At 40.1% G+C, this 25,258-nt stretch overlaps 1 long non-coding RNA gene across 1 annotated transcript in view; it reads left to right on the top strand.

Moving 5' to 3' along the window:
• The window catches only part of LOC134730710 (uncharacterized), a 111,937-nt gene that overhangs the window by 68,020 nt on the left and 18,659 nt on the right, over positions 1-25,258 (top strand). Inside the window, exon 5 of the long non-coding RNA XR_010112627.1 lies at positions 12,830-12,920. This is a non-coding gene — a long non-coding RNA (uncharacterized LOC134730710). The remainder of the gene's footprint in view (positions 1-12,829; positions 12,921-25,258) is intronic.

The raw sequence follows: 25,258 nt of genomic DNA, 5'->3' as shown, positions 1-25,258 counted from the left end.
AAGAAAAACTTACATTCGTCATCTCAGTCCTTATTTTAGTCCTTTCCTTCAGCCTTTCCCTGCTAAAACTTTTGCCTGAACAAAACCCCAAATTTAACAGATGTATAGCAATTGGACCAAAGAGAGAAAACCAAAGAAGTCAGGTCCTGTGTGATACCCACCCCCGCCCAGTAAATCACAGAAAGAAATCCCTGAGGATGCCCTAAACCTACCTCTTGGGGACCTCTTCTTGGTTGTATCAGAGGATAATATCCTAAATGGCTGCTTTTTATTTTAATAGTTCCAAGGAGGCAAAATGAAGTTTATTCCTCTATTATATTTATTCCTCAATCATCTCTGAGCATTTTCTATACAATTAATTAAGGTTTCCATAATCAAATAAAAAATGCCTTATTAAGGAATTAGGAATAACAAATGAGAATGCAGACAAATTGATCTGAACTTTTATTTGGCTCCCTTGTGCTTAATTTTTGATGGATTATTGTTTGAATTTGTATGTCTTCGAATTTTCATGTGTGAGATTTACCGTGTGAATCTGAGTCACGATGACACTGATGTGTGTTACGTTCCTCAGAATAGCTATAGGAAAGGTAAGCGTAGCTCTATCACCAAACTCTGAGGTGAGAAAATTTCTCTTGGCATTTCTTTTTTACTGGTGAAATAGAATATTGGGTTTTAGGGTTCAAGATCTGCTATTTGAATATGAAAACTGGTGTTTAGCATTGTCCTTATATGTATTAGGCATCTGGTGTTTGCTTCATGGATGAATGCTGATTGGCATGATAGAAAATATAAAATCAAATGAATGTATGAGACACAGTTTTCCTGCTAGTTCTCAGATGTTTGTCTTGAAAAACAATAAGAAAAGTGAGGTGTCTTATTACTTGTCTTGGAAATTCAAATTGATATGTGACTGAAATGATTGTTATTTTGACACATAAGGGATAAGCAGTCTTCTATGCCCAGTGATTAGTTTAGTGGCTACTTTTTGCTTTTTCTGACACATGTGTATGCCCAGAGAATAGAGGACTTGGTCAACATTCACGTTTTGGAACTATTTAGCTTCTTTGATTTTAGGAAGATACAACTAGGGATGCTATGTTTAATGGTATAACCACAAACAATAAGCCAGACATTTAATGAGCATATTGTGGGAATTATATTAAGGCTATAATTTAAAGCTAGTGCTGTATCTTCAGGAGACTAAAGAAATTAGCTTGATAAAACACTATGTAGTAAGTTTGATAAAACACTATACAGTAAGTCATTTAGGCTTTTTCTTTGCTGGGACAAGGAAGTGTTTCACATGACCATAAGTTTTTATAAGGGTGCTTTAGGATAAAATGGCACTATGGGGAAACCAATAGGCATGATGAAATGGTGCTGAATATTTTATTCTTTCTATGTGGTGAATTTCTAGTGCTAGATTACATAACAGAAGGCATTAATGTACCTGACAAATTTTCTGGAAAATTATCATTTATCCTAATTGGAGTGAGTACACAGAAAAATAGACCACGATGGAAAGGACCAGATAGACCTATCCGTTGAAACAAGGTTTGTGTCCAGGAGTTACTCAGCTGTGAGCAGTGAACATTGAAAAAAAATCACTTCAGGGGAAAGGATCCAACTGAACTGGGTACAGTGAAGTGAGTTGGTCCAGGTTTCTGAATCTTCCATTTTGATCCAGCTAGGAATGGAACAGACAATGAAGGGAAGTCCAACAAACATGAACCTATCTAAAGTCCAATGACCAAAGGAATTTGTAGGAAGCTAAAAAGTGATGCTACCACTTAGATCCAAATATGAAAGAAAACATAGCCAGAGCTAGAGCAACTGGGGTCAGAGTGCAGGTATACAGGGGCTCAGATGAGACAAAAGACAGGTCACAAGAATACCTCAATACCTCAATTCTGAGATAGGGAATGATATGGTTTGACTGTGCCCCCACCCAAATCTCAACTTGAATTGTAGCTCCCAGAATTCCCACATGTTGTGGGAGGGACCCAGGGGGAGGTAATTGAATCATGGGAGATGGTCTTTTCTGTGTTATTCTCTTGATTGTGAATAAGTCTCACCAGATCTGATGGGTTTATCAGGGGTTTCCACTTTTGCTTCTTTCTCATTTTCGCTTGCTGCTGCCATGTAAGAAGTGCATTTCAGGCCAGCGCGGTGGCTTACACCTGTAATCCCAGCACTTTGGGAAGCCAAGGCAGGAGGATCACCTGAGGTCAGGGGTTCGAGACCAGCCTGACCAACATGGAGAAACCCCATCCCTACTAAAAATATAAAATTAGCCGGGTGTGGTGGTGCTTGCCTGTAATCCCAGCTATGCGGGAGGCTGTGGCAGGAGAAGCACTTGAACCTGGGAGGTGGAGGTTGTGGTGAGCCGAGATTGTGCCATTGCACTCCAGCCTGGGCAACAAGAGCAACACTCCATCTCAAAAAAAAAAAGAAAAAAGAAAAAAAAGAAGTGCCTTTCACCTCCCACCACGATTCTGAGGCCTCCCAAGCCATGTGGAACTGTAAGTCCAATTAAATCTCTTTTTCTTCCCAGTCTCAGGTATGTCTTTATCAGCAGCATAAAAATGAACTAATACATTAAATTGGTACCAGAAGTGGGGTGTTGCTGAAAAGATACCTGAAAATGTGGAAGCAGATTTGGAAGTAGGTAACAGGTAGAGATTGGAACAGTTTGAAGGGATCAGAAGAAGACAGGAAAATGTGGGAAATTTTGAAAATTCCTAAAAATTTTTTGAGTGGCTTTGCCTAAAATACTGCTAGCAATATGGACAATAAAATCCAGGCTGAGGTGGTCTCAGATAGACATAAGGAACTTGTTGGGAACTGGAGCAAAGGTGACTCTTGTTATGTTTTAGCACAGAGACTGGCAGCATTTTGCCCCTCCCCTGGGGATTTGTGGAACTTTGAACTTGAGAGAGATGATTTAGGGTATCTGGCAGAAGAAATTTCTAAGCAGCAAAGCATTCAAAAGGTGACTTGGGTGCTGTTAAAAGCATTCCATTTTAAAAGGGAAACAAAGCATAAAAGTTCAGAAAATTTGCACCCTGACGATGCAGTAGAAAAGAAAATCCTGTTTTTTGAGGAGAAATTCAAGCCAGCTGCAGAAGATTGCATAAGTAGCAAGGAGCCTAATGTTAATCCCCAAGACCATGGGGAAAATGTCTCCAGGCCATGTAAGAGACCTTCAAGGCAGCACCTCCCATCATAGGCCTGGGTTCCCAGGGGCAAAAAGTGGTTTCATGGGCCAGGTCCAGGGTCCCCATGCTGTGTGCAGCCCAGGACTTGGTGCCCTGTGTCTCAGCTGCTGCAGCCATGGCTGAAAGGGGCCAACGTAGAGCTTGGGCTGTGGCTTCAGAGGGTGGAAGCTCCAAGCCCTGGCAGCTTCCATGTAGTGTTGAGCCTATGAATGCACAGAAGTCAAGAATTAAGGTTTGGGAACCTCCACCTAGATTTCAGAAGATGTATGGAAACACCTGGATGCCCAGGCAAAAGTTTGCTGCAGGGGTGGGGCCCTCATGGAGAATCTCTGCTAGGGCAGTGCAGAAGGGAAATATGGGGTCAGAGCCCCCACACAGAGCTCCTACTGGGGCACTGCCTAGTGAAGCTTTGAGAAGAGGGCCACTGTCCTCCAGACCCTGGAATAGTAGATGCTTACTGACAGCTTACACTCTGTGCCTGGAAAAGCTGCAGACACTCAGTGCCAGCCTGTAAAAGCAGCCAGGAGGGAGGCTGTACCTTGCAAAGTCTCAGGGGTGGAGCTACCCAAGACCATAGGTACCCACCTCTTGTATTAGTGTGACCTGGATATGAGACCTGGAGTCAAAGGAGATCATTTTGGAGCTTTAAAATTTGACTGTCCAACTGGATTCTGGACTTCCATTGGCCCTGTATTCCCTTGGCCAGTTTCTCCCATTTGGAATGGCTGTATTTACCCAATGCCTATAACCACATTGTAACTCGGAAGTAACTAGCTTGCTTTTGATTTTACAGGCTCATGGTCAGAAGGGACTTGCCTTGTCTCAGATGAGACTTTAGACTGTGCACTTTTGGCTTAATGCTGAAATGAGTTAAGACTTTGGGGGACTGTTGGGAAGGCACGATTGGTTTTGAAATGCAAGGACATGAGATTTGGAGAGGTCAGGGGCAGAATGATACAGTTTAGTTGTGCCCCCACCCAAATCTCAATTTGAATTGTAGCTCCCAGCATTCCCACATGTTGTGGGAGGGACATAGGGGGAAGTAATTGAATCATGGGGACAAGTGTTTCACATCTTATTCTTGTGATAGTGAATAAGTCTCACGAGATCTGATGGGTTTATCAGGGGTTTCCACATTTGCTTCTTTCTCATTTTCTCTTGCTGACACCATGTAAGAAGTGCCTTTTGCCTCCTGCCGTGATTCTGAGTCCTCCCCAGCCATGTGGAACTGTAAGTCCAATTAAACCTCTTTTTCTCCCCAGTCATGGGTATGTCTTTATCAGCAGTGTGAAAATGAACTAATACAGGGACCCATACAATGAGATGTATAAGTGGCCCCTGCTTAGAATATGGATTGGCCTCAGTTAAAAGATAGACCTAAGCTCTAAGATGAGAATTTGACAGGACAGGCATATCTGTTAGTCAGGCTTATTTGAGACTAGGAATAGGGAGCCAGGCAGGACATTATATAATCATCAATTATATAATTAATCATTACACAATCTTCAATCAAATATATTGATCTTTCAGTGGTCATTCTGTGACACGATTTTAAGTATATTGCATTTGCAATCTTTATTAAGCATAGGATTAGCTTTTTGGCCATGAAAACACGTTGTTCTCTTTTACTTGCTATAAGAAATAGCTATGTTTCTTTTCATCCTCACTCATGAGTTCCAATACCCCAAATATTAATACAGGGAATATATTGGCCTCAAAATGCATTTCCTAGGTTCATTCATTCACTAAGCATTTATTGACCAATAATCACATGACAGATTTAATGGTAGGGTCTGAGAATAAAATGTTAATCTGGTGTGGGTGGATTTTATTGTTGGTTCACACAGCATTACTTCCCCTCTCTTCTAGTGACAGTACCCTTTTCATTTGAGGAAAACCTCCCTCCTCAATTCCAATTCTGGTAGGGCTGCCTATCACATGGCCCCACTGGTCCAGGCCAGATGGCTGGGAGTATGCTACATGACTGATTAGCCACAGTGGTTCCTACAGCTATTGGTCCTAGCACTGGACCAATCTCAGAGCATTAGTCTAAACCCAGCTCAGATTTTGTACTTGGATGCTAGGAGACAGAGGATTTTTTTGTTTTGATTATTGAATTGTGATCATGTAATCTAAAGCTGTTTATAGCCAAACCAGCCCCCATCCTAGGTTCTCTCCTAACATTTGCAGGAAGTTATCGATAGTGAGAAAGAAGATCACTAACATATAAAGAGAAGTACAGGTGAAAGTTGGTGAGCTAGAGATGAAGAGAAGATAGAGATATAGAGACCATGGATGATGAAGGGAGCTAGAAACAGAAGAAAAGGAGCATAGAGAGAGAAGCGCAGGTAAGAGATGGAGATGGACAAAGAGAAAGAGAAGATTGACAATTTCAAATAAGTATCTGGAATGCCTGAATATATAGGCAATATATCCACTTTTTATCATACGTGAATTTCAGTAGGCTTTCTGTCACTTGCAACAAATGGAGACCTTGTTAATATTAAACAGACACAATTTTTGTCCTCAAGGGACAGATAATCTACTGGGAAGGCCCAGAATTAGGTAGGCAATGCCAAGGAGGTGGGATAAGATCCGGGACAGATAAATGCAGGTGGTAGGAATGCATAGGAAGAGAAGCTGACCATGTGAGGGAAGACTTCTCACTGGAAGTGTCATTTGAGGTAAGACTGAAGCATCTCCAGGGGGTGGGTGAAGAGTGAGGGGAGTGCTGCAGGTAGAGGGAACAGAATGCTTGAAATTTCCAAGGCAAAAGAATGCAAAACAAGTTTGAGAAAATGGAAGAAGTCCTGATTATCTCTGGGGGTAGTCAGCAAGGGAGGAATATTGAGAGATGACTCTAGAGAGGTAATAAAAGGGCAGATCCTGTGAGGCCTCCTAAAATGGTTAAGAATGTTATGGGTATATCACTTATTTGCTTTATATTAAGCACTAGCTATACTCCAGACATTGGGCCAGAAATTCAAGACAGAAGACAATAGTTTGTCTATGAAGATTATAGTCCAATGACTTTTCTTGGATTTAAGTATTTAAAATTTGTAATAATTCAGTTTATTTTCTTAGGTCCTTCATATTTTCTCTTCCAAATGAACATTACTTCATCAAGAGAGTCAAGAGGAAAAATGAAAATGATTGTCAGATTACTCAAATATATTATGACTTTGACTCCTCAGTGCCTCAGTTTTCTCATCTAACATAGGTTAAAATGGGTAGAGGTGGCTCCTTCAGGGAATATGGAAATTAAGAAGCAGTACTTTATATGAATGACTGATGCTTTTCTGCAATTTTAGTTTTTGTTGAATATTCCAGTTTACAAACTCAAGAGTAAGCTGTCAAGTCTCATAGTTTGGCCATACAGGAAAGTAATAGAAAGTGCCAAAGACAAAGGCCCCTAGTTCATCTTGAAGGGTATATCAAATCCTTTATGTTATGCTCAAAGGTGTCCACTGAATTGATCAATGCCGTTATTCCGACTGTGAAAGAAATTGCAGATTAATCAGTAGTATTGACAGAGGTGATTGTTAAGAATGGCATGTCCTGAATTATTTTTGTCAGATGAACATAGTAAAATATTTGCACAGAAATTCACCTGGCTACCATGAGACTTCAACTTTTTTGTTTTAAATCTGTTTACCCTGGAGTAAAGATTGTGAGGTTGGCAAATGAATCAGTGGCAAGGGTAAAACTGTATATGCTAGAGAATTCTACTACACAAAAATCTCCTTATTGCCTCTTTTACCTAATGGCATTAATGTGGAGAGTGGAATGGTTGCCCTCACACCTCAAGACAAGTGCTGTTCAGGGCTTGATTAGATGAGGCCAGTCCTTCTAGTTACCTGCATCTCAGGCACTCATCTACTGAAGTGGTGAAATAATGACGACAATGCTATTATTAATTTAAAACTTGTGTTGGCAGTTTTGATAAAAAAATAAAGGAATTGTGGGACTAGAAGGGACCTGGAAAAGACAGTTAGTTCATCTTAGATATATAACCATTGACCCTGCTTTTTAGGATTTTCAGAAAAAGGAATTCAGAATTCAGTACTCTGTACTGGTAGGAGATGTGTTGATTCTTCATTCATTCACTTACTCTATTATTCAGCAATTACCTATACAGGGAATGGAAATGAATTGGGCAATAAGGCAGACATAATTTTTCAGCTTTCATGGAATTCATAATCCAGTAAGGAAGAAGGGCAATAAAACAAGAAAGTTTGATAAATGATGACATATGTTATACTAACCTAAGTATAGGGGGCCACAGGGGCCCATAATGGGGGCTTCTCTCACTTGGTCTAGGGGATTGGGGAAGGCTTGATGGAGGAAGTGAGTTTCAAGTTGAGGCTGAAACAAAAATAAGAGTTTTCAAGTGAAGTCAGGGTTTGGGTGGGGCAAGGAAAGGGGGAAAAAAGACAATATTCTAGGGAAAGGAACAGCATGTGTGAAGGCCAGAAGATAAAAGTTTCAGGCAATGTTCCAGAATCTCTATTGTCTTGGACACCATGAGAGGTTGTCTTCCTGTGTTTGTTTTCCGAATCATGCCTCATCCACATCATAAAGGTTTGCAAGCTAGTTGTACTCCTTTCCATGCTCGTTGCTTGGTGAAACTCCGTCAGAGGCCTAGGCCTAGGCTTAGGTGTAGCTTGGAAGGAGGAATGTGGGCAGAGTTCTACCTGGGGTCTGGTGGCCCTGCGGTGAAAAAGTTAGTGATTAAGAGCGCAGGCTCTGACCTAACAAAATCTCGGCTTGGAGTCTCAATTGTTCTATTTCCTAAATTTATATAAATGTAACATGGAAACATTAACAAAAAAATATTTTTCCTGTAGATTTGTTATAACAAATTAATGAAAGAGATCCCTTGGTACAATTAAAGAAATCCCGTGGTACATTCTCAATAGGTATTGTTATTGTTATTCTTGTTGTTATAATTTCTTTCTCATCTGATCTGAAGAAGCAGAAGTGAGTTTAATCACAGTTACTGAAGAAAACTATCATTTCTTACTTTCTATTCTTTAGATTTATTTCAAAATCATGACATCTTTTTCCCAGCCATTAACTTCACTATTTCAGCCACAGGTGGTCCATAAGTTGCCCGATGTGTAGTTCTGAGTTAAAATCCCTGAGTGTGTGTTTATCACTAATTTTGGGGAATATTGGAATATTAGAAGCCCAAGTCTAATTAACATCTGGTAAGGTGTGTATGTTTCCAACAGCATAAGGCTGGTAATGGCATACCCCTCAAATGTGAGAGAAGATGGAAAACATGTCATTGAAGTTCTGTTAGTGATAGTCACAATGACATCTGCTTTTTAGACCTGGATGCTGTTTTCCTGGAACTGGGATTTAATGCATTATATATTTTTCTCTTCCTGGGGGAGAATAGTGAAAGCAGACCTAAAAATAAGCATAATCATGAAGTGCTGATTGTTTAAAAGGCAGAAAGGTCACGAAGATACAGGAAGGGAGAACCACAAGCTAGAATTACTAATTCTAAGCCCCAGTGGAAGATGAAGAGGCTCTTATTTACACATACTGGTCTCAAGTCTGAGACTACCCAAGATAAGAGGCATAAAGGTCCCCATTTCAAATTACCAGGCATCTGTAGCTAATGACTATATTCAGTTATAGTGCATATGGCAGGTGAATGTTCTCCTCTCCGACTTGTTCCTGCTATTATCCAGATAGCTACTCCTGTTTTTCATTTTTGCTTTTTTTCTTGCTAAAATCACAGAGCTGAGCAAAGTAGTAGCAAGCCATCGGGACCTGCTAATCAAATCTGAGAGACCAGGGCTCCAATCTAAGCTCATCATATGACTTAAGAGGCCCTCATTTAGACAGGATCTGAAAAGTCCCTTCTAAAGCCTTTACAAAGTGAGAATAATCTTCATTAAGTGCTACAGATTTCACAGAACAAAAATGGATTAGGGGCTTGTCACAGGAAAGATAATTAATGTGCTGGAGAGAAGTATAGGCAATGGAAAGAAAAATTTCTCCATAAGAAAAGAAAAAAAAATTACAACAGCCAGGGCGGATAATGATTAACAGTTAAGAAGCAGTTCCTGCTGGCTTCATTTTTACAGTATAATTAAGAGAGTGAGAGAGGTCGGGTGAGAAGAGACACGTACACATGCACAAAAGGAAATAACTCACATACAGAAATACAATCTCAGAATTGAAAGGTACATCAATAGTTTTTGTTGTTACATTAATATTTATTCATCTCTTCTTAATGTAAAAATTCATCTTTTCTTGTGTTGAAGTCCTCCAAAACATCTTGCCAAATTGCCTTTCGATACATTCTTGCTGAAAATATTGTTGTGTATTGGGAAATTATTTTGAAATTATTTTCTAAGTTATTTTGTAGCTGAAGAAGTCTTAGACGGCAATTTTTCTCTACTGTTTAATTCTGCTATCTTGCTTCTCATAGTTCGTGCTGAAATTGGTGTTATTTTAGGCCCTGAAGCAAATGGTTCTTTCCCCCTTTTCTAATTTCCTCCTTTCCAGACAGTGGGGCTTGGCTTTTTATCAAGGAATCAAATGCCCACCCTATGGGCCTTCTGGGACTTTTTCCAACCTAAATACATTTCTTTCCTGTGAATGTGTAATCATTTGCAAGAGAGTACACAGCTGAAAACCTGTTGATAGGAAATGCTAGAAGAGCCAGTTCTTTTTCTGTGGTGCTAAATGTATCTTGGATAAAAAGAATTAATAATTATGACTTGCTATTTACTTATAATTGCAATCAAAATTCAAGAGGAAAAAGGAGATTGCCCTTTCTTAGGTAGGGTGTCATATGATATCTGCACTTCAGTGGAATTGTACTGAATTCAGAATACAGTCCTAGGCTTTGCATTTCAATTAGATTCCATCCACTTGAAATATGGTTCCATGTTAAACACAAACAAAAAAATCTAAAAATGAGTATGATGGTCTAGCTTCATGGCTTACTGGGAGACAGAACCCAAAAGACCTCATTGAAATGAAATGATCATTATACAGGATGTGTTAAAGTGCAACAGTGTACAGAGAAGAAGCTCTTAATTCTGCCTGGGATTGATTGCGTGTGGGTTTGGATTTCTTGGAGGAGGTGTGGTTGAAGTTAGTGCCTGAGGAATTGAGTAGGGTGTCACCTGGCAGAAAAGTGGGGAAAGGACATTTGACTGCCATCAGAATTATCTTGTGAGATAAAAATGTGATAATGACATTCTATTGCTCCAAAGCTTCCAATAAACTCACTTTACTTACACAAAAAAAGCCCCAAATACTTAGAACTCATTATTTTAACACTCTTTCATAAATGCATGCTTAACAACATAATGTTTTTCTGGTGTCTTTGAGGGCAGGCTTTATGTGCAGAAAAGACTACTTGTGATTCTTTTGGATTTTCAAATTAATATTTGACTTATTACAGATATATTTTTTCCTCTGTCGTTTACATTCAACTTAGAAAAGCATATCTCAGCAATCACTTTCAAGCAGATCTTCAAAACCTAATTAATTAAAATTGTTTAAATATTTCTAACTGAATTTTTAAATTTAAAATACTTGATTTTTTAAGACCGTAAACTAAATAACAAATAAAATCTTTTAATTACTTAAGTGAATTTTAAGAAACACAGTTCTATCATCTATTTAATTTTACTCTGTCATTAACTACATTTGAGCTTAACCCCCTTTAGCTTCAAGAACTCTTATATCATAATCTGCAGAACTTAATGACAAGTGCAATTCTAGTGATTAAAAAACTCCTTGTTAGTTTCCAAACATCAAAGCTTTGCTTCTCCATTCCCTACTGCCTGAATTTCCTTTTACTCTTCTTGGTTCTTTCTTCTCACTCTTCTTTCAAGACCTAGACCCTGGCTCATCTGCTCAAATGAAACCTCTGACTCTTCAGTGTTGTTTGTTCCTGAATTTGGGCTCCAGATTAAGTATGTATGTGTCACTACCTGGGGAACTAGCCCTTTCTGCTTTAGTTTTTTTGTTTGCTCTTTGACTTCTCAACTTGATTGGGAAACAACCCAAATGTCCTTTAGCTGATGAGCAAATAAAATGTGGTATATCCATACAATGAATAGTATTCAGTCATAAAAAATGAATGAAGTGGGCTGGGTGCAGTGGCTCATGCCTGTAATCCCAGCTTTTTGGGAGGACAAGGTGGATGGATCGTCTGAGGTCAGGAGTTTGAGACCAGCCTGGCCAACATGGTGAAACCCTGTCTCTACTAAAAACACAAAAATTAGCCAGGCGTGGTGGTGTGTGCCTGTAGTCCCAGCTACTCAGGAGGCTGAGGCAGGAGAATCACTTGAACCTGGGAGGCGGAGGTTGTAGTGAGCTGAGATTGCACCACTGCACTCCAGCCTGGGCAACAGAGTGAGACTCTGTCTCAAAAAAAAAAAAAAAAAAAAGAGTGAAGTATCGATACATGCTACAACATGAGTGGACCTTGAGAATATGCTAAGTGAAAGAAGCCAGACATAAAAGGTCACATATTGCAGGATTCCAGTTATATGACATATCCAGAATAGGTAAATTTACGGGGACAGAAAGCAGATTAGTGGCTGCTAGAAGCTGTGGGGAAGTTAGAGGGGAATGATTGCTTAATGAATCTGGGGTTTCCTTTTGGGTGATAAAAATGTTTTTCATGAAACTAGGTGGAGGTGATGGTTGCCCAGCATCATAAATGTAATAAATGCCACTGAATTATACATTTCAAACTGGTTAAATTTATTTTCTATAAATTTTATGACATTAAAAAAAAGCTGCTGGGAAGATTCTGGGTGAAAAGCAGAGAGCAGTGTTAATAAAAAGTGACAAGTTTCTGATAACTTCTGAAGAAATAGAATTAAAGTAAAAGTGGAGAGATTTGCCTAAAATAAGTGTGGGATAGCTCCTTTATTGTAACAGGAAGGAAGGAAAAAAGAAAGATGGGCAGATATAGATGAGTTTGTGCATTTGCTATTGAGAAGTTGAGGAGAGCCCATATTATAGCATGTATTTTCTCTGTGAATTAATGTGTGAGATCACCATGTGCTGAGAGAAAAGGGGCTGCAGGATGAGTTAAAGATTTAAGGACAATTAAAATTTTTTTTTTTTCTGAAATAGTTATTGGAGAAAGTGAGAAAGTATAGACCAGAGATAAGTATTAAGAACTGGTTAGGCTCAGAGCCTGCTTGATATTGGGCTTTTGAAATTACAAAGGAATTTACCAAACTGCCATTTTATGTGATCCTCCATGCCCCCACCCACACACAACTATGTTTAGCTACTCAGGTGCAGGCATGGAGAAAGAGCTGGATAACCCAGGATTGGGGCTTTGCTGGACTCATGTAACTAAAGATAGTATAGCAAGAGAGTTAAGATAATTGACAAGAGGGCTACTGAAACAATGAGTCATGCAATTAGGTTATCTCAGGAGGGAAATGAGGGAAAGAAAGAAACCGTTGATTAAGAGAAAATAGAGGGATCAATGCATTGGAAGTGCAGATAAGGTTGAATAAAGGCCAAGGGGTACCCAATCAACTACACTAAAAATAGAAGATATTATAAGAAGGTGATGCAAGAATTAATGATTTTGTTCGTGGGAACAGGTGAAATAGAGGAGATGACATGAATGAGGGACTACATTGGAATGAAGAAGAACCTGGAGGAGGTAAAAAAATTGAAGGCTCCGGATGTCGGGTGAGTCAGAGGGTTATCTGTGAAGATATTGGTTTCATTCAGCCTTTTGACAGGACTTTAGTAGTAACCAAGTTGGGAGCTGGATGCCAAAGCCTTTGGCTAAAGAGAGGGAATAACAAAGTGGTGGCTTGGGTGCGAGTGGGATGGTTAAAGAGTAGTAAAGCCAAATGGAATGGGTCTGATGAGCAGTATTTGAGAAGACAGGTTGGAAGAATATTGAAGTAACAGGGAGTATCGGGCCGGGTGCAGTGGCTCATGCCTATAATCCCAGCACTTTGGGAGGCCGAGGCGAGTGGATCACGAGGTCAAGAGATGGAGACCATCCTGGACAATGTGGTGAAACCCCCTCTCTACTAAAAATACAAAAAATTAGCCGGGCGTGGTGGCGAGCGCCTGTAGTCCCAGCTACTGGGGAGGCTGAGGCAGGAGAATGTTGTGAACCCGGGAGGCAGAGCTTGCCGTGAGCTGAGATGGCGCCACTGCACTCCAGCCTGGGCGACAGAGCAAGGCTGTGTCTCAAAACAAAACAAAACAAAACAAAACAAAACACACAGGAGAGCATTAACATTAGCTCCTGGCCCTAGAATAGTTGAAACCTGAGATAGACAATGACCCAGGAGTGTGTTGCATTGACCAGGTGATACATTTTAATTAATGCAGGAAGGAGGAGGAAACCCTTGAAAAGGGGGTTGAGTGTACTGAGTGTATCAATCAGGGACTGGTGGTCAAGAAGATGGGAATGATTCCAAGTCTTTCATACCATGGGAATTTAATTCAAGACATTGGTTACAAAGATTTTGGCAGGACTGGAAGATCAAAAGGTGAGAACTGAAACGGCTGAAGAATTATAAAGGGAAGGGTGGATTCTCAGTGATTGGAAGGTGCTCATGCCCATAAACCAGCCCTTGCTATTATACTATGCTGCTGAGGAAACTGTCATAGCCAGTCCTGGACCCATCTTTGCCAGGGCTAGAACCACTAACAATGTGCTGCCCTGGATGGGCTGCTGGAGTCCAGAATTCTGACTCTTGCTTTCAGTACAATTGCCTACAACCAGAAGCAGGAAACTGACCCCTCTCTCTCACCTTCTGATCTCCTACCATTGTCTTCTATTGGCAGAAGGAAGCAGTTGATAGGGGTTCTGAGAAAAGACGTTTGCAATTTTCCAGTCCCAGCAATGTAGATCCAAGGGGAGAAAGCTAGGTGTGGGCTGAAAGAAAATCCTGAGTAACTGGCAGGGGGAGGGCTTGCTGATTATGGATAAGCTATTCCAGAGGGCACAGGGAAGGGTTTGGACTATTATGTACAGGTATTCACTGGGCCAGGGGCAATGTGTGAAGAATAATGGGAAGCATCTCCTATCTAACTCTCAGTTGAAGATCTGAGAAAATATAGAGAAATGAAAGAAAATTCCCCCAAGCTACCACCAACACCTCTACTAATAATGCATCCATAGGTCTACCTTCCCTCCTGTTACCATAGATGAGCTCACCATGCTTGTCAAGGAAGACCAGTCCTGTGCCCTCTCCCCTACTCAAGGACATCATGCTAGCAGTTGTTTCCTCATTCTTTAGCATCATATATTTTTTCTTTCTCAATTGTATCATTCCCACCAGCATTCAGTCATGGTTTAGTTTTCACATTTAAAAAAGAGATAGAAAGAAGGAAAGAAGCCCCTTTCTTGATTCCATTGTATTGTCTTCTGACTCCGTGATAACGAATAGTAACTCTATCTTTCCTGTTGTTCAGACCACAAACTTTGGAATCATTTTTCTTTCTTTTTTTCTCTCACTACTGCCCCCGCCCTTTCCATTCTCTGCATCATTCTATTGATTGAATCCTGGCAGCTCTGTCTTGAAGGTACATCATCGAGAATCTCACTACTTCTTACCAGTTTTTTTTTTTTGAGACAGGGTCTCGCTTTGTTGTCCAGGCTGGAGTGCAGTGACATGATCATGGCTGGCTGTGGCCTTGACCTCCCAGGCTCAAACCATCCTCCCACTTTAGCCTCCCCCATAGCTGGGACTACAGGCATGTGCTACCATGCCCAGCTAATTTTTGTATTTTTTTATAGAGACAGGGTTTCACCACATTGCCCAGGCGGGCCTTGAAATCCTGAGCTCAAGTGATCCTCCTGCCTCAGCCTCCCAGAGTGTTAGGATTACAGCCATGAGTCACTGCTCCTGACCTGCTTACCACTTTTGCCACCACTGTTTTAGTCTATCTTATACACAGCAGCCAGATGATCCTTTGAAAATGTTTTTTGGTCATGTCAGTTCTTTGCTCAAAGCCTTCCAAAACTTTCCTATGTCATGTAGATTGAAGCCCAGAGTCAATTCAATCACTCGTAGGCCTCTGCAAGATGTGGAGTCTTCCCTTTGACTTTTCTGACCTTATGCTACTCCTCCCCTCACTCATTCTGCTCTAATCTCATTGGTGCCTTGCTGTTTCTGAAACATACTAGACACACCTCAGGGCCTTTGCACTTGCTGTTTCCTTCTCCTGAGATAGTCCTCCCAGTTACCCACATGACTGACTCACTTACTCCTTTTAGGTCTCTGCTCAAATGTCATCTCCGAGAGGTCTCTTTGACCAATCTACACAGAGGAGCAACTGCTTGCAACCTCTTAATATTGATCAACATCTGCCAGACCATCTATCTACTTGTTTATTTTTTCCTTGTTTTTCTTCCCCTACTAGAAGGTAAGGTTGAAGAGGACAGGGCCTTTGTTTTCATTTTGTTCTTTGCCATGTCTTGAGAAAGTGCCTAAAAGGTACATATTGAGTTGAATGAGTACATAAAAGCATGGAAGATAGATGGATAAATAGATGGATTGCATTTTGTGAAGAAGACACCAGACTAGTTTCCTGGCTCTGTTCTTCGGCTTTGGATACCAGCTCTGTGATTCCCTTGATACTTGTGGGAACTAGTGAGACCTACAAACTCTCAGGGGAGGCCATCATCACTTCATTCTGACCCCAGGCCTTTCTACTTTGATCCAAAGGGACTCACTTATATTTCTAGATTAAGCATTTTATTTTTTCACTTTTGAAAGTTGAGGATTGTCTTTGTTTTCTTAGTTTTCTCCTGAGAAAGAACACAAACATGTTAATACTGATGAGGAAGAATCTCTTAATTCATGAAATGTTCTGATTTTTAGTACATTTCTCTTGGACTTGATGGCTGTTTTGGTTAGGAATGCAGCATTGAACTCCAAATTCTGAATATTATGCAGAAAAATCTACACTTCCGAATACATTGATTTATATCTGGTAGGAGCTTCTGAGGAGTGTGTTATTTTCCCCAAGCAGTGTACTTTTTTTTTTAATCTCATAAAGGGCAGGATAATTTGCATTGCCATTTTAAGTTGTTTGGAAAATATGTTTATCTCTCTGTCTCTCTTTCTCCCTCTCTCTTTTAACACTTTGGTTGCTTTTGAGTATTAGTGAATTCTTCCCATGTCCATTAAATACACGTGTGTGCCAGAGTGACTGTGCTCCCCGTTGCATGCCTGCCTCCTCCTCTTGGACACATGAATGAGGAGCTGGGAGGGAAAGGGTGCAGGCAGAGAGGAAGCAAGAAAGAGCAATAACCGAGACGGAAAGTATGCGTAAAGCCTGGGAGAGAGGCTGGAAGAAAGACGCTAGAAGAAATCTGAGAGGCCAGCTTCAGGGGTAGAGAGCAGCTGTACTGCATATTGCCTTCTGACAAATCAGTTGAAATGTTTCATAAAAGTCCTCAACCCTTTCATCAAATGCAGGGTTTTTGTTTTGTTTTGTCTTCTTTCTTCTGAAAAGCATATAAAGGAGTTGAGAATGCAATGTTTAATTAAGGGAAAAACGGTTCAGTTCCTGTGAGTAAATTAATTTCCACCTTTAGGCAACTTAGTGGAGTGTTTCCTAAGCCAAATGGAAGACTCTGGAAAATAAAGATCCCCAGTAGCTGATCCGATGAAAATAGATTAAGGTCTAGGATTTTTAGAGGAATGGACAGAAACATTTTTGGTCTTTGTAGTAAACCTGTTTTATATTGACTAAGCAAACCAAATCAGACAAATGGGCATACTTGGTCAATTCAATTTTCCAAGGCGCGTCACCAGAGTTGCAAGGTGACTTGCAAGTGGTAGTGATCTAGAGACCCAGGGTGAAGAGGATTTCTGGGATTCTGGCTTGATATAATTATTCAAGTTGCTCCTTTTACTTGACGGCTCTGTGTAATTCAGGCCTGACATTTTGCTTTGTTTACACTGTATATTTGTATATGCTAAGGGAAACTTCATCTGCTAAATGATGTTAGCAGATGATTGGGAATAAACATTTAAAATGTTTGCTCTGGTGCTTTCTGTCTTGCTTATTTTGGAGGTGGGGGATGGTGCATTTTAAAACATGGGACCATACTAGATATAGTTGGGGGATATGGTAATGAAAAGGACAGGAAACTGTCCCCACTGAGGGACATAAGAAATACAAGCAGTCACAATGGAGGTCAGACATTGGCAAGGCCATCTATATAAGAAAATTCAGATGAAGGAACTTATGCAGATATCATTATTTGCTAGCTTTTAGAGAATGAGTAGGGTGGGGGAGTAGGGAGTCATTTCAGAAAGAGGAACATAGCATGAGAGAAGTTATGGGAAGTAAATAGATGGATTTAGCTGGCTCCAAGTTCATAAGAACGTTTAAGTATGAGAAAAAAACAAACACAAACAAGAAAGGTTGTAACCAGATCACTAAGTGCTGACTCCCAGGTTAAAGAGTTGGTTGGAGAAAGCAAACCCTTGGAAATATCCTCAGGAGGGAAAGGAAATCAATAGTACATTGCAATGGCTTCTGAATCTTTTCATATTATCTAATACTTTCATCTGTGGGTAAATTTGTTGCAAGGTTCACAAGATTAACTGAAGAAGTTTATACTGTTATAAAAAAAACTAGAAAGTTGTTAAAAGTTACTTCTTAGATTGCGTCTTTTAATTAAGAATAACTTATTAGCAGATCTTTGTTGTCTTAGTGTTTCAACCTTAAAATAGGTAACAGAACATGAACCAAGTAAATATCAATGTCAGTTTACAAGTTTGTATTGCACTAAACTGTTATGAAGCAAAACAACTAAACTTTAATTTCTGCTTTCAGGAAAACTTTTTACTTATGTAACTAATCTATCAATTCATGTCATACTAGATTTGGGGTATAAATTAAGATTATGCTTCACTTAGTTTTCATTAACACCGTTTCTTTGTATTTAAACGGGCTACTCCCTTTTTTCCATTTCTTTCTGATACATTATGCATATTTAAACAAACAGAACAGAAACATTTAGAAATAAAAGTATGTGATGGTTTTCCCACACCAGTGTAAGCATAGGATGGTGGATTCCATTGAAAAGTCTGAGTTTTTGGGCTTGGGTGGATGAGGGATTGGGAAGACGGATCAACTCCTCAGAGCTAGAGTTCTTTTCAAGTGTGGCAGTCAGGGACACAGACTCCTCCTCCTCCTTTTCAATGGCCCAGTTTTAGAGTTGGATTGCTACTGCTGTCTGTAACTGTTATCTAAGAAGTTTCAAATGTATCTACATTTAGTTTTGTTGGCTTTTTGAACATTTCTTTAAAACTTGTCCTTGGGAAAGTTAGCAAGTTTGGAAGCTGCCCAAAAATCTGGAACTGGGGGAGGGAGAAGGAACTTTGTTTTGATTGTTCTTTTACTTCATTGTCTGGCTCTCCCTCCACGCCCCCTATCTCTGTCCCTCTTCCCCATTCCTCCCTCTCTTCCTCTGCTTCCTCCTCCTCCTTCTCCTCCTCCTCTCTCTCTCTCTCTCACACACACACACACACACACACACACACACACATTTTTGGAGGAGAGCTGCAGTTCCTCACACAATTTCCCTTCTCATCCGTCTTGAAACATTTCGTTTTCCCCAAACCTGAGACAACAATACGATGATGTATAGTATGGATGTGTGTGCATGCACGTGTGTATGTGTGTGTGTGTTTGGTCTGTGCTGTGGAAGGACTGAAAAGAGAGTTGACTGGGGCTTCTCCTCCAGGCCTCAATCTGGCATTAGCCCATTTCTCTCTTTTCCGTAGGTGGTCTTAGATGATGAGGGGAAGAAAAAGTTTTGCTGTGTCATGAATTACGCTTTTAATTTCCACAGGCTTTTAGAACATTCTGGCCCTCTCAGTGAAAAACACTTGTGGCCTCAGAGCTTAGAGGTTGGAAGTGGGGGAAATATTCCCTTCAGGCACTCTGATGACTTTTCACAGTGGAAGGCTGCGGGGCTCTCACAGGGGGAGATTCCATTTGTCTGAGCCTGCAGAGTGTGAGTCACTGCCCAGGGAGGGCAGAGTTCAGCCCGAGGAGCTAGTGAGCCCCTGCTGCCTTAAAGGCACAATGCAGGGATACCGCTGAAGGGAGGGGAAAGTGCTAGCCACCAAGCGACTGGGCTAGTCCTCAGTAATTTCTAGCTGCATTATTTATGTGGGGGTCATTAGGAAACCTAAATTTCAGTGAAAAGTCAATCGTTTACTCAAATTTCCCTGTACAGAACAGAGAAACACATACTGGATTTTACAAGCCTTTGTGAAATTGAGGTCACCTGCATCATCCACATGGAGAACAAGAATATTTATTGTGTGATTAAAGTTCTGATCCATAGGGGGAGGAAAATCATTTGCATGTCACAATTTTTTCCGCCTCCTTAATTTTCAACCCACTCACCTCATAAATTAACAACAGGTAGCATCAATCTCTCTTCAAAATATGTAAGACACTTGTAACCTTGATGGGGCGGGGGGGGCTCTTCGGGTTTCACCAGCTGGTGAGAACAGGTGTTGTCATTAACTTGAACACCCACATCTTGAAGCCCAAGACTCTGCTTTCCTGGCTGCAGGAAGTCCACTGTGTTAGAGAATCCTACTCTAGATGCATTTCCAGGGAGTGTGTACGTATACTTATAAATCCTTTCTTGTCCTTTCTTGCTGAGATGACCCCTAAGTTACCCAGCAGCCTAGGGCCTTGACAGACCCAGAAATGCCTTTTGCACTTGCCATTCTGACTGCATGCATCCTGGGCATTGCTACCAGGATTTGGACATACTGCCACTGCCATGATTCGCGTTGGAGGAGCTAGAACTCAGGGACACTCCCACACAGGAACTATTATACTGTCACTAACCTGCGGCCACTCCTCGGAAGTGGAAAGATGTCAGTTATTTCTGTGATCTGTTCAGTTTATGGGTGGGGGTGGGACAGATTATTTTCCCCTGTACTTGACAGGTTTTAGATATGTATGAAGAAGTAACTTATATTTAACATTTTTATTGGAGAAACTTTGATGTGTACTTCAATTTACTAGCTATCACCTTTAAAACTCTTTGACATGCAGAAATTTTCTGGTTGATTTTTCATTGTCTTTTGAAGGTTGACTCATTTAGAAATGACGTGACATTTGCATTTGAAATCAGTACTGTATTTATTTCATTGTTCCGAGCCTTTCCAAATAAATCTGTGTGTTTTGTTCGTAGGATAATTGTGAGAAAAATAATAATGTAACAACCGTTTAGGACTCTGTGGGTTATTCATAGTTCACAACCCTTCCAACTTCAATCTTCACAAACTTTGTTTGGAATAGCAAAATGACCATGTTCCACAAAAGGAAATATTGTACTCCAGTACCATGGCCGGAACAAGATTAATAATAGTAACAGTAAAAAAATTAAGAACAAGCAACATAATTTTGCCAATGTTTCTTCATTCCTAATATCTTTAATAAAGAAAAATAATAAAACTGATCTTAAATGTGGAGAAATTAAATGCTTCATCATGAAGATAAATGCATGGAGGGCAGGAAGGGCTGAGACTGGTTGAAGTTCTTTAAGTTGTGGTTTAAGATTAACATAAGGACACATACTACACTACAATTTTTAAAAAGCTGCTATGAGTAATAATATTCTTGACATATAGCATGGACACTGTATCCAAGATATTTTCTATTATCCTTATACTTGATACCCACTTAGATTGCTATATGTAGAATTTAGACTACCATTGATCAAAGAGAGAAAAGTTTGAAATAAAAACTGCAATGCCATTCAAAGTCCCAAATGGCAGCCACTGTAATTTATTTAAACTCAAAATATAGGAAGGAAAGACTGTCATATAGTGAACTTTTATTGACTGCCTACTGTTTGTCACACACTTTTCTGTTTCTTTACCTGAATTTAGTCACTTATACATCCCAACAGCTCGGACAGTGAAACGGGCCCAGCAAGTTTAAGAAGTTTGCCCCAAACCCGGAGCTAGATGGTGGAGGGCTGGGATACAGATCACAGCTGTCTCGTTTGGGAGCTTGCGTTCTGCATCACCATGGATGCCTTTTGGATGTGAAATGTGCCTGAAATGATGAAAGCTGAGCAGAGAAAAGAACTGAAGGTCATAATAATCTCCTAACAGAGAAAGCATGTCTTAGAGAACCAAAGACTTTGTACTGCAAACATCTTGTTTTACACGTGGAGAAACTGTAGCCAAAGCAGCTCAGATGAGTTTGTGAAGGTTGCTTACAGCTTGCTAATGGCAGAAGGAAGACTGGAGATGAAGTGAGTTTTCCTGACATTCATTAATTCCACCAACATTTATTGTCCCAAGCACTTTTTTAGGTATTAAAGAGAAAGAACAAGACAGATCAGGTCCCTGCTGGTAGGAAGATTACACCATGACCAGAACAGTGATTTGACATTTGAATAGACAACTAAGTGGAACACCCACATTAAAGTATTAGAAAGTGGGATGGGCTATGGGCAGGGGAAGGGGAGAGGCTTTATATACATTCTACTCCATTTTATAGATGAATTCACTAATGTTCAGTGGCATTAAATAACATGTCTAATTCATAAATGTTAGACACAAGATTCAAACCTTCACAGTAGAGAGAGAGAGAGAGGAGTAAGAGAGTAGGAAGGACATTACAACCTCCTGGTTAGGGAGTAGCTCTTAACATGAATCAATAAATCTGGTTGGAGCAAGGTGTCTAGTTAGATTGTCAGATTTCCGGGAACCAGAGATACCCATTTTTTGGCAGAACCTAGACAGCCAGAAGAAGCCTCCTACCTTGTTCTTCATGCTTAATTTCTTTAGAAAGTCAAACTCATGGATGAGCATTTGGCTCAAGTTCTTCAGCTCCAGGTCAGGGAATCTGTGACGTTAGCGAATATCTACCACTCTGGTAGCTGCAGAGGAGATGCAGAAACACTGGAGCTGGGGACAAGCATGCCACCTCCAAAAATTAAAAAGAAAAGAGTTTATCATATAGGTGTGTGAAGATTCACTTTACTGAGAAAGGTCAATTCAGCTGTGCCCCTTCTATATAGCTCCTTGGAGAGAATTAGCAAAGGCAGTCCCTTTAGGTGGAATTATTAGAATAAAGTATCCATCTCTGAAGGAAATTTGTAAAAGCATCCCTCCAAAAGTCTCCCCATTTGACTGTCAAATTAGAAAAGGAGCCCCATCAGGCAGCCCTGGGTCAGGTTTCTTGGATGGGTGGGCTGCACCACTGCTTAGTTTCCTGGTCCCTAATACTTTAAGGAGCCGGATGGGAGTGAGATCTGAACAACTCACTCTCACTTTCTACAATTCTGTAAGGGTAGGGAGTAGGAACTAGAATGGGGTGCTTTTTTTCCCTGTGAGAATTGCTATCGATCCTGTGGAGGGTTTCTCAGCCAGGAGACTCCATCACTCTGGCCTCTCTGAACTCAGAGCTCACTCACCTCCCTTTCGAAGCTAACGTGGCAGAGCTGGCTGGGAGGTGGTTACTGGCTCAGGGCCCTGAAACACTGAGTAATTCCTATGATGGCTGGAACTGGAGACACCATTCCAGACACTTCCACGTTGTCTAAAAGCAAAAAAAAAAAAAAAAAAAAAAAAAAAAAAAGTCTCCACCACCCAGCCCAAACTGTTAGAGGCAGATTCCTTGGTGCTGAAACAAGACCCATCCCTTTTATGGAAGACCATTGCTGGAAAGTTCCACCATAGAGGACAGCCAAGGTTCTTTTTCTATTTTTTACAGAACAGGGAGGGAACAAGTCAGGGGTGAGAGATGAAAGGGGATGGCTGAAGGGAACCGCACCTCTTTTCCTGAAGTTTTTGCATGTATATGACACTCTTAGCTTATAAAGATGAAGATTTGAGCTTCCTTGCTGATCTTCTCCAGCGTTGACCACTTTTATGGAGCCCCCAGTGCTATACTAGAGCTATGGACTAATCAAGGCATCAACAAGCATGAAGTTTATGATTTCAGAAGAAACAGGACAAGACATATTGCACATCAAATCCTGTAAACGACAATCCAGCATGGCCAACAAAAATAGGCCATTGCAGCTGTGCTCTGGCTGAGTGTTTATTTATTGGAGAAGAGAAAGATACAATCAAGAAAAGGGGGAATCATGTCAGGATGTTATTGGAGTCAAGCAGATTGACTGCCTGAAGTGAAAGCCCTGGCAGTGCAGAGTAAAGGCCAGCGATTGGGTCAGAGGCAGGAGAATATTGGAGGCATGGACTTAGAGCCCCAGTATTGATTTTAAATTGAATTCCAGGTTTTGCTGCAATTAAAAGCTACTGCAAGGTTTTGAGAAGAGAAATGGTATGAACAAATAATTAGAGCAATGTGGTTTTCATTTTAATTAGGAAAGACCACAGGGATGAGAGAGATGAGAGGATCAGCTAGTGAGGTAATTCACTAACCAAATAAGTTTAGGAGCCAAAGAGGTCTTTCTGAAATTGACAAATTAAAGCTACAGTGTTGTCTGACATTATAACAAGAGGTTTTTACTGTTATTATTATTAATTTTATCTGATTCAGTTACTTTGTTTGTTCTGACAGACTTGGATTGCTAGCTTGATTAGTTCCCTCTTATTTGTCCAGAAACACCAAAACATCAAAATTATACCATTTTATCAATGTATGCCTTTATACATGGCTATGGTTTAGGCAAAGTGAAGAGAAAAATGTCTAGACCAAAGGTGACTGAATTCTTTCTCTATCTTATTTTGAAAAGAAGGAATTCATGTTTTTCTTTCTCATCGTCAGCCCTAGTCTTTTTGGGGCATTTTAGTCTGAAATCTGAATGTGCTTACCAGCTGGGAAAAAATTTGACATTTACTTGATTTTGTCCCTTGGAAGTAAAAAAAAAAAAAAAAAAAAAAAAAAAAAAAAAAAAAAAAATGGCAGCTTTATTAAACAACAAGTCTGCTTATTTCTTTCTTCAATCCCTCCCCAGGTTGCAGGCTCTTTTCAAAGCTCTGGTAGACCTCTAACCAGTTTTCTAAAGGTAATTTCCCAAAGTGCTGCCTCTAGCCATAGAAAATGCCACGTAGGTTTCTGGATTTATAAAGGCCGAGAAAGCCATTTTGGTTACATTTGCAGCTTTTTCTGTGGTTCTGGGTGGTAACGCCCGATTGCCAACATTATTCTTTCCTTCTTCTGGGAAGAGCCATAATTGTACTTGGCTTGGTTGACACAAAGGCCTCTGAAAAATATGAAGCTGATCCCTCTAGTGTTCTTTTGTGAAGACTACAGTACAGAATGTTGAAGGGAGGGAAACAGCAGCACAATGCCACAAACAACAGCTCCAAAAGTTAATTTGTTTTTTAAATGACATTAATAAAATGATTTGCAATAACAGTTTTGTGTGCTGCATAGAGTATTGACAAAAGAAAGTGTTGGCACTTTGAAACAATTCATATATGTATTGCAGGCATGCAATTGGCCATCTTTATGGGAGAATGTGTGGCATTGAGAATTATCTGAACAGATAATAAACAATTTAAATAACATTGGCCAGAGTTATCAGAGGTACAGAGGCAATGTAAACTTGCCTCATTTTCAGAAATGAATTTACTCCACTGGTTAGGATTGTCTGACTATATTCATAGGCTTTTTCTGGTCATAAACAGAGAAGAAGAGATTTTACATATTTCTACATTCCATTTCTGATGTTCCCTGATATTCAATAAAAAGAGTATGCTATGTTCTTTATGTTTTTCTTTGACATTTTCTTCTACATTCAGACATTTATTAAACAGCTATTCTATTCCAGGCACTGAAGATACAAAAATGATAAGAGAGACTCACTTCTCTCAATAAACTACATAATCTCACTGGGAGATAACTTCTAACTACAATAGAGATGTATGCAAAGAGGTTGGGACAGGGAAATGATATTAATTATTGATATTATTTAGTAAGGGGGATGAGATATTTAAACTGGGTTTTGAGGAATGACTGAGAGTTAGAATTCTCAGGTTGGAGACGATTGATGATTTGGCATCTCTAACTAACAGCTTGATTGG

The sequence above is a fragment of the Pan paniscus genome, chromosome 6, assembly GCF_029289425.2.
Source record: "Pan paniscus chromosome 6, NHGRI_mPanPan1-v2.0_pri, whole genome shotgun sequence".
Classification (NCBI taxonomy): domain Eukaryota; kingdom Metazoa; phylum Chordata; class Mammalia; order Primates; family Hominidae; genus Pan; species Pan paniscus.
This window is presented reverse-complemented; position numbering and strand designations above follow the sequence as displayed.